Raw genomic sequence first — 9,089 nt, 5'->3', positions numbered from 1 at the left:
ATTCTGTAGGCTGGGCAGCTTAAACAGCAGAAATGGATTTTTTCACCATTCTGGAGGCTGAGAAGTCCAAGATCAAAGTGCCAGCTGCCTCCACTCTAGTGAGGGCTCTCTTCTTGGCTTGGAGAGACCACCTTCTCACAGTGTCTTCACATGGCAGACATGGAGGGGTGGGGCACAGGCAAGCTCTCTGGTGTCTCTGCTTATAAGGACACTAATCCTATTGTGAGGGCACCACCCTCATGACCTCATCCAGCCCTAATTACCTCCTGAAGGTCCCATCTCCAATGATCATCGCACTGGGAGCTAGGCCTTCAACACATGAATTTGCGGAGGATGAAAACATTCAGTCCATTACACATCCTAAAAAAAATCCTGGTTGCAACCATTCCTTTGATCTAATTCCCACTCTATCACGATATTGTCACAAAAGACTTTCATAGGGACCAATTCTTCAGAGATAAGACCACATCAACCATTCTACTCCATGGACTAGACCCCAATAATAAAGAGCAGATGACTTAACTTGATTCAAGTTGGCTTTCAGCTTTCTTTCTTGCTTCCTCCACAAGGATGTCTAACTCACAGTTACCAAATACGGCCAAATAGGGTTTTCAAAGTGTTGGCAACTCAATCAGAAGAATCTATGTATTGATCTCTGTTGATACAGCTGAGCCTAAACTGAGGCCAAAAGTCATGTAACCTCCTACCATGGGCCGAATGGTGGAAAAGAATTCTTTTTTTTTTTTTTTAAGATTTTATTTATGTATTTGACAGAGAGAGAGAGAGACCACACGCAAGCAGGGGTTGAGGGATAAGTAATCCCCCAGTGGAGCAGAAAGCCCAGAGTGGGGTTTGATCCCAGGACCCTGGGATCATGACCATAGCCAAAGGCAGACGTCCAACCTACTGAGCCACCCAGATACCCCAGTGGAAAAGCATTATAATTCTAAAATATGTTTCAAGGGGAAAAAGGGAATTTTGTTTTTTTGCAGATTTTGATAGAGTAATTAACTTTAAAAGGTATTCCTTTTTTGTTTTATTTAGTAACATACATGAACACCAGGGAGAATACACGTTTCCAGATCTTCTTCCAATATTGCTTATTGACATCTGACCAGGGAGCTTTCCCCTGCTCCCACAGGACTTGTTAACATTCTAAAAATACCCTGGGGAAAACAGTGGTGCATCATTCCCTTCAACTTTCTGCACTGTGATTGGGGGGATGAGAGAGGGGTGTGTGCACATGTGTGTTATGCTGTCAGCTGGAGTGTCACTGGCTGCTTTCAGGAGCAGCATTAATGTGGCAGCTCTGAGTGGCATGTTCCTCCAAGTGGAGAAGGATGGAGCAGGTCTCCAGGGCTGGAAAACACTGAAATGTTTCCCCTGCAAGCCTGCCAGGGTTCCACTACCAAGGAAGTTGCCAGGGTAAGCGCTGGCCCGGACAGCCCATCACATAGAATTGCTCTTTTTTGGAACTGAGGAATTCACACCCACTCTGAGTCTGGCTTGGGCCCATGCCTCTCCCAGCTGGTCCCTTTGAAGGAATCTCAGCTTCCAGAATGTCTGAGCTGCTTGAAAGATGCAAGAATCGCAGAGACTCAGAGAGGCTATCCTCGACACAATGTAAACCTCTGTTCAAGACACTCCATTTGAAGAGGGAAAGCAAGGGTCCTGGACCTCAGAGCTCTTGCTGAAGAGGCCACTGAAGCCAGAAACTGCCAGAGGATTGTGTAGGAAGAATTTCCACAATTTACATGCCTATGTTTGGCCACTAAGTATGAACATTCTGGTACACAATAGAGGCACAAGGGTTTTCTGGTCAGAAAGAATAATACGAAAAGCAAAGCAAAGGCTGGCAAAAGCAAATGCTCTGTCCCCCGGGCCTCATAGATCTCCGGAGACATGCGAATCCAAAGAAAGCTTAATTAAATTTAATGGACAAACCTCTCGGTGCTAGGAGGCATTTTAATGTGATATGGCGGTTCTGGATAGACAAAAATCACTCTTCCTTGCCTCACTGCTCTGTCCTTTAAATGAAACAAACTTCCTGATTAGTGCCATAACTCTCAGGACTGCCCGAGCTCCGCGTGCTCATGACCTCTCCAGGACACCTGAGGGGGCTGCTCGCTAGGTCTGCAGGACACTGGCTACGGGTGTCAGAAGGGAGCCCCCATGCCAAGGACAGTGGGGTCCCAACCACCTAGATACCTCAGTGTTCAGCACAGGACATGGTGCAAAGGGTATCTGATGGATGAAAGGAAAAAAGGAAGAATGAAAGAGAGGGAGGGAGGAGAGAGGGAAAGAAAATAAATCAAGTAGGAAGGGCTATAGGTAGAGAAAGTGTCTTGGGCATAGCTCAGTGAGAGAACAGAAAGGAGAGGGTGTGTTTCTCTAGAAGAAAGCGTTAATAGAACCTCCATATTCCCATTTTGATCACGTAATACTTCTTCCCATCTCCTACCTATCCCCTGCTCCCCCCACCCCTGCCACCCCTGGGACTCAGGAGAAACTGATCCCACTCCTACCTGGGCCTGATAGGCTAAAGCTAATTCTATCCTCTCAAGTGATTGGTTCAGGGAGGATTATGTGATCCATTTGGGGCCAATGGAATGCAAGGAAGGTTTGGGGGGGTCAAGGAGGGGCTGTTTCTGAGAGTTTTCTTGTCCTAAAAGAGAAGTGATCGGCTTTCTTCTTTTGAGTCCTGAAAGATTGCTAACATCCTTTGCTAGTGGTCTGAGATGAGGCCAACTCCTTGAGAAAGGTGAGGTCAAGATAGTGAGTTGGATGCCACTGGATGAAGCCTATCGTGAAGCCTCCCCCCACCCCACCGCCCGCCCCGACGCCTAGGCTTCTAGTTACAGGAGTCGGATCAACAACCTTATCTTTTGTCCACTTTGAGTTGGGTTTTTGGTAACCTGCAACCAAACGTATCCTAACTGATCTACCCTCAATGATTGCTCTTTGAACCACAGCCCAGGAGCAATCTGTTGTCCAACACAGGTTGGAAGTTGGGTGGGGAGGAAATGGAAGAAGCCAGATATCACAATAATATTAACAGTGAACAGCTACTCTCTAAGCCCTAAACTCACCACTCCAAGCCTGCCCACTCTGTTGTGGCTTTTCACCGACCACTCTTTGTAGACTGTACTTAGAATAAGACTTTAAAAAGATCTTTAAAAAGCTACACCTAGCTCTGCTTCTTTGTGACCTTGAGCAAGACACTTAATCTCTCTGAGCCTCAATCTGCTTCAATCCATGTTAAATGGATTAAATGAAGGTTAATAAAGATTCCTATCTCATGCATTCTTCACAAAATTCCTGGGAAGATCAAATATAAAGTAATTCTGAGGGACTCATTAGAGATATCATTACAGTTGACCCTTGAACAGAGGTTAGGGTGCTCACCTTCCTGCAGTCAAAAATCCACATTTAACTTTTGGATCCCCCCAAAACTTAACTACCAATAGCCTACTGTTGCCTTACCAATAACATAAAAAAGTTGATTAACATGTATTTTGTGTGTTATATTCTATTATGTAATGTATTCTTACAATACAGTAAGCTAGAGAAAATAAAATGTTAAGAAAATCATAAGGAGAGTGCCTGGGTGGCTCAGTCTGTTAAACATTTGCCTTTGGCTCAGGTCATGATCCCAGGGTTCTGGGATTGAGCTCCATGTCTGGCTCCCTGCTCAGCAGGGAGTCTGCTTCTCCCTCTGCCCATCCCTCTGCTCATGCTCAGTCTATCTGTCTCTGTCTCTTTCTCAAACAAGTAAAATCTTTTTTAAGAACTAGAAAATCATAAAGAAAAAATACATTTATAGTACTATCCTGTATTCATTAAAAAAAAACAGGTATAAGTGGTACTCATACAGTTCAAACCCATGTTGTTCAATGTCAACACTATTATCTTTATCTGATCTATTTTCCCCCCTTTTATCTACCTGGTCTATCTCCTGGACAATGCTAATATCTGATAACTTAAATGGATATTTAACTTCATTATACAATACTGACTTCAATTCAAACTTTAGAGCTATTATTTCTGCCTGTCTACTTCCAAAATGGATTTGAAGTAGTTTATAATACAAAAAAGTCCAACACAATAAACAACAAAGTAAGAGTACAAGGATGAGAATCAAGTAAAGAGGTAGGGAGATCATTGGACCTGAAAACTCAAATGAAGAGCTACTGTAATTGAACATGATTAACTTAGTTCTGAGCTTCCTGACAGCCAAAGCAAACGGAGGGAATTATCTTTAAAGTCAATCGTGCAATGCCCTATACCAGGCACTGTGAAAGCTATAAAATGAATAATACATGGCCCTAGCTCTCAAAGATATAACAAAATAATAAAGAAGAAAATCCTCTAATAAAAATAAAATTTTTAAAAGTAGTATAAGGCATTACTAAGTAATACAAATATTGTTGTTTACTATCTAGAGAATCTATTGTGAGAGGAGAGATTAATTCTAGTCCTAGGAAAGACCGGATGGAAGAAAGAATATTCGAACTGGATCTTGGTGGGGTTGGAATCTGATCATTTGATATTGGTGGAAGGACTTTCTGGCATGAGCAAGGTACCAGAATACAGTATATTTGAGAAAGATTGACTAATATACTTAGTCTGGAGTATACAAGGGTGCATGTTCTATGTTGTGTGCATGTACATTCACACACATCTCCATGTGTGTACATTAGGTAAAATAGGAGATAAGGTTAGTGAGAGAGACTGGGGTCAGTTTTAATAGTCCTTGAATGCCATGCTCAGGACATTTAACTTTATTCTGTAGAAAATGAGGAAAAAATCGCTGAAAGCTTTTTGATAGGAAAGTAACATGATCATAGCTGTTGTCCCAGTAATACATTTTTGGTGGAATTTTCCCCCCACAGATCAAAATGGCAAGTGTGGCTCTGCTGTGAGCTAATGTATTTCCATCAGAAACTTATCCGAAACTTATCCTTTCCCTGTGCCATTCTGTGTTCACTTGACAATTTTTCATTACATTGATTCTAAGTCAGTTATTCCCAGAGAAAAGACAGAAATTCATCATCTTTCCCTTTATGATTTTCTCCTCTGTCATCAAACACATCAGCAGGCATGAGTTTTATCATAATTCAATTCCCGCCTTCCGCCCACCTTAATTACATGCATTTCCACTTGATAATAATTCACTGGAGTATTCAGGAAGATCAGAAAGTTAAACTTCTGTTTGTCTTGGCAACTTTTTGGGAGAGCTTCTACAGCCAAACACAGGACAGGAAATTCTATCACACTGCCTTTCCATGAGCAAAAGAGATGCTTTGTGGCCTTAAAGGCTCGGAGTTTATCCACCTGATGCAACCAGGAAATTTGCCTTAAAAATGGGGGCTTTGGGGTCCTTATGTTGGGATATAATGAAAGGAAGAAGCACTGATAATGATTTTTTTTACAGCCACCAGCACCAAGAACATTGCTTATTATTCTACCAAACATCAGCCTTGACTCTGATCATTGGAGTAAATGAGTTGAAATTTGCTGATTGATCACTCAGGATCTGAATCCTAGGATAAAACTCAAGTGTTCCCACTTTTTCCCCCACAAATGCTCATCCCATCACTTCTGAACTGAACACACTACTGGAAGAGCCATCAAGTTTAAAGTTAGGGTCTCCAAAAGTCTTCACTGATTCCTCCAGGCTGAGTTAGATGCTACCCCTCTCTGCACTCTCATATAATGTCTTGTGCATCTCATCATATCACTCACGTGCTGCCTTGATGTCTAACATTTGAGTACTTAATATTCCCCATGAATGTTGTGATTTCACTGTCTTCCAACTACCCAAGAGGTAGATACTATGATTACTCCCCTTTAATGATGAGGAAGATGAAGCAAAGCATGGTTAAGTGACTTGGCCAATGTCTTACACCAAAAAGTACTGGAAGTAGAGTTTGATTGGTCATGGTCACATTCCTAGTCTTGCTCTTAAGTTCTTTAATAGAATGTTATCATGATCCATTTCTGTGTGTGCGCCCTTCTACTCCCCTTTGACCCTACTCCTGACGTGGGTGGGGAGAGTGGATTCCCTGGCATGGGTTGGTTTATCCATTCTCATATCCCTATTGCCCAGCACAGCACATAGCAAATAGCAGGAAATACATAAGACATATTTCAACCCATGAAATATATAAGATGAATACAAGAGAAAGTCAAGTGGTAACTCTTCCTGCCAGATTCACTGGTTTATATAAAATCTACCCTGTAATGCTGGTTAAAGACACATCACATCTTCATGGATGAAGAAGAATCCCTGGTATATATCTCTATTAACTTAAGAATGCAGCCACAGACATTTTCCCTTTATGTCGAGTGACCCAATTGTGGGAGAAATCAAAAAAGAAACATTTCTCTAAGCTTACGCCCAAAGAAATATAACTCCAGCTAGATGGGACATGTACAGTTTTACTTTACTTCTAAATAAAGAGGACTTTTTTCTGAAACTGGTGTCCAATCTGCACAAGAAGGATGACTCCATTTCTCCTACTCCATTGCCTAGCACTGCTCTCCACCCAGCCTAGCAGGGGCACCAGCTTGGGATCTGGCCTGCGATGGCACCCCCACTCATATGGTGAATCCAGAAAAAATTCTGGCCACTGCTTGCTTCTTATTTTGCCTAGAGATTCTTTCCAAGTTGTGCTCTAAACTAATGCCAGGGCCCAGACATAATTTGATATGTGGTTCAAGCTGAGGCTTCAAGGAAACATCTGAGCACTGAAGGTAATTGGTTTCTTGGACCTAAGATACCAAAATACAACTGCAGAATGCACTGTCTTCTACAGAAGACCATGTCTGGTGACACTGAGAGTCTCAGAAACACAGTCAAACCTAAAGAGCTGGTCAGACTCTCAGTACCCACTGTCTTTCCTCTAAGATGCCCAGGCACTTGGTGGTAGGGCTTTATTATTTCTGTATGGGTGGTAGGAGACAAAATGTTGTATTTTTGAAATGAAAGCAGAACTCCTCCCAGGAAGAGAGAGAATGTCAGGTCTTGAGGATGAAGCCCCCTGGCCATGGCAGAAGGACAAAGAGGACCAAAGTGCATGGACTGGTAAAGGGGAATTTGGGGGTTGGGAGAGAAAGGAGCAAATCAGTTAAGAGAAGAGAGATTAAGATCAACACAGAAGTAGAAGTGGATTCTCCTTCAAGAACTTCTCCATAGTGGGAACACCCAAAGTGTTTTGAAGAACAGTCTACAAAGTTCCATTTCAAGTTATTTGCTGAGCTGTGAAATCATTCCCTCCTTTACACCTTCAAGCCTTCAGAAGGTCCTCCCAAGTCTTGGGCCAGAAGTACTCTGGAAAAGAAAGTAATTGGGATGATGCCCTACAGGGTGACCCAGAGTGGGAAAAGGGTGGTATACATGGAAGGCAAAGCAGAGAGGAGATGTAGAATTCAGCAAAAAAGGGGAATTCAGATCAGAGGTGACTGGAAGATCTGAGTCCCTCTAAGAACCACTTACAAGATACAGAGAAGAACACCGTGTTCCCCCCCCACCATATGTTAGATGAGGGTTCAAGACAAAAAAAACAAAAAACAAAAAACAAAACCCTCAAAGGCCAGCATGACCCCAGCCGGCTGGGCAATTTGGGAATATCCATGTAGCCGACATTTGGATTAAACATGCATGACATAATCTTTAACATGCTGTAGGGATATTCTTTCCTTTTAAATATAGTACAATTTTGGAGGGGACACAATAATTTTGACCCCTCTTCTAGGATTCCAAAAAGCCCAAGGGAGGATGAGAGGGAAGTACATTTGTATTATTTTTTCCCTCTTAAAAGGATATTCAATATTACAAATTAAGAAATTCTTGACTTAGGAGATTCATGGTTTGCCTCTGATTCTTTGGAACTGGGCTTCATGACTATTGAATCATTATGAGTTGTGACACATTCAGTGATTCACTGGTCAGCTTAACTCAAATCTGATTCATTTCACTCTTCCCTTGTGTGTGCGGGGGCTGTGGCACAGGGCAGGTGGGATGCGACAGAGGGCGTGAAACCAGAGCTGAGAAACAGAACAGCTAGTGTCCCCGTCTGGGAGAAATACTGCCATCACGGAAATGTTCTGGGGGAGAGGGTCTTTCCATCCTCCGCCCCCTCTGCCATGTGGGGTGTGCTTGGCTTCTGATGCTCATTCTGATGCTCTAATTCCTTCCTCTGCAGCCTACGTTCTCCGTGTGTTTGGGTGGAGATATGCTTTAATGAAGAGAAGCAGGGAAATATGGGGTTTGAAGAAGAAATCAAATACCCGAAAACAAGTCATTTCTTGTAGTTCAGATGTGCATGAAACTTTAAATGAAAAAAGGCACATTTTCAGAAGCTGGACTTTCCATTCCCTCTGAGCAGCCCCCCCACAACCACCCCACACACACACAAGATCTCCCACTCCCAGATTCCCACCAAGCTACCCTGAAGCCCTTTGGTGACTGTTGGGACTCTGCATGAGCTGAGCCTAGGGCATATAGGAGACAAGACACAATAAGCATTTCAAGAAACATCTCACAATGTGATCATCAATGTGTAATATGAGCTGGGGGTTAGTTAAATAAAATGTGAAAGCCATATTAATGTCCCTTTTGGCTGTCCAACATAGTATTTCATTTTCCTTTCCAAGGAGGCAGAGAGTAGGGCCAGCAAATAAATTATAGATGAAACCCCCATCATATGTTTATAAATACACTAACATTAGCATTTTACTTCCCCATAAATCTGCAGCAAACACTCAGGCACAAGATAGAAAGCCCTGTAAAACAATGATATATTCTCTGCTCGCAGGCATTGACTAGTGGCCCATTCACTCGCGGTGCTGTTCTTCAAACACGCTCCCTCCGCTCATGCCCCCTCATTTAAAATCCATTTTAATTTAAAGATGCGCAAGGCAGTGCTCGTGGTACATTTACTCATCCTAGTTATACATCATGGAGCAAGGAAAAGAAAATTGTTTCATCTAGAGATACGGTTCAATGTGGTCACCACTGAACAGTAGAGTAATTACCATATCAGGCCCACTCAAAATGCACTCAGGGTGTTCTGTGACCTATCATT

The sequence above is a fragment of the Canis lupus genome, chromosome 18, assembly GCF_011100685.1.
Source record: "Canis lupus familiaris isolate Mischka breed German Shepherd chromosome 18, alternate assembly UU_Cfam_GSD_1.0, whole genome shotgun sequence".
NCBI classification, from domain to species: Eukaryota; Metazoa; Chordata; class Mammalia; order Carnivora; family Canidae; genus Canis; species Canis lupus.
This window is presented reverse-complemented; position numbering follows the sequence as displayed.